The following is a 1,233-nucleotide window of genomic DNA, read 5'->3' on the forward strand; positions in this document are numbered from 1 at the left end:
CTCCTCTGTCCTTTCTTTGTTAAATTGCATTTGCCCATGACCCATAAACACTGTTCCCAACTGGAAAGGTTTTTGCCCTCAGAGACAAATGTACACATAACTGAACAATCAGCCTTAGAGCACACACACTTCGAGAGAGATTTTTTTTCCTGAAGTACATTTGACTTAACAAACAGTGTTCAGGCTAACACTAAATAAATAATGAGAATTTTCCAAGGTACCATGCTATCTTTTAAAGATATGCTCCATTAATATGAYTGAAAATGAGAAGGGGCTCAGTTTGTACTCTGAAGATTACTCTCCACACAAATATACATCATTTCTTTTAATGTATTTTCACTATAAAGCAACTGCCTGCAAGGATCCTGAAGGACTGTGCAAACAGAGGCCTGTTCTGGAGTCGGTTCTGCATCACCTGAGAACTGAGAGATATTCTCCTTTTGCTGAAYGGGAACTGAAGGACAACAGGATATTTCTGAGCCCTCAGCATGTACTGTTAGGGCAAGACCTCCAGGGGAAGCTCCACATCTAACAGCAGAAAAGCAGGTGTTGGTTAAATATCCTTTGAAAAGGCCCCTCGGGGTCTGCTTCTCATTGCCTGCAGTGCACTCRCAATGAGGCCCAGCAGGACTTAAGCAAAGCTAAAGAAAAATATTACAAAGCTGAGAATAAAACCCAARTTTTCTCACTTCTGTTAAACAGGATCATCAGCTTTCTCTCGGTGGTTTTGTGTAAACTGCACAGCTCTCTCCTATCTCCTTTACCTTCTCAAAAGGCAAGAGCCATCAAACAAATGTTGCATATAGAACTTGCAATTATAACATAGGGCTTCTACATGCATGTGCACATTTATAYTGCCAGCAAAACAGATAAGCTGCAATGCATAAGTGGTAGAACTGTGTGCACAGCAATACTGCAGTGAAGGGATTGAACTGCAGSTCTAAATACAGGAAAAGGAAACCTAATGCTAAAGCAAAATGATTATTTGCAGTGATTAACATCTTTGCACTTTACAGTCACATCACCAAAAAAAAGAAAAGGGGGGATTACTAACAGCTCCAGCCTATTTTTTTCTCCCTCTCACCTCTTGCAGGTATACTGGCATGCGTAGGGATGAGGTTATACAGACGCACCCGTAAAAGGGCAAGGCGGCCGCGAGCTCCCCTGCAGCGGAGCCCCCCCGCGAGCCGCCCGCCCGCGCCCCGGCTCTGCGCAGCGCCCGAGGCGGCTGCG

This window comes from Rhea americana, unplaced genomic scaffold (genome assembly GCF_003343005.1).
Source record: "Rhea americana isolate MKP2758 unplaced genomic scaffold, rheAme1 scaffold_37, whole genome shotgun sequence".
Lineage (NCBI taxonomy): Eukaryota > Metazoa > Chordata > Aves > Rheiformes > Rheidae > Rhea > Rhea americana.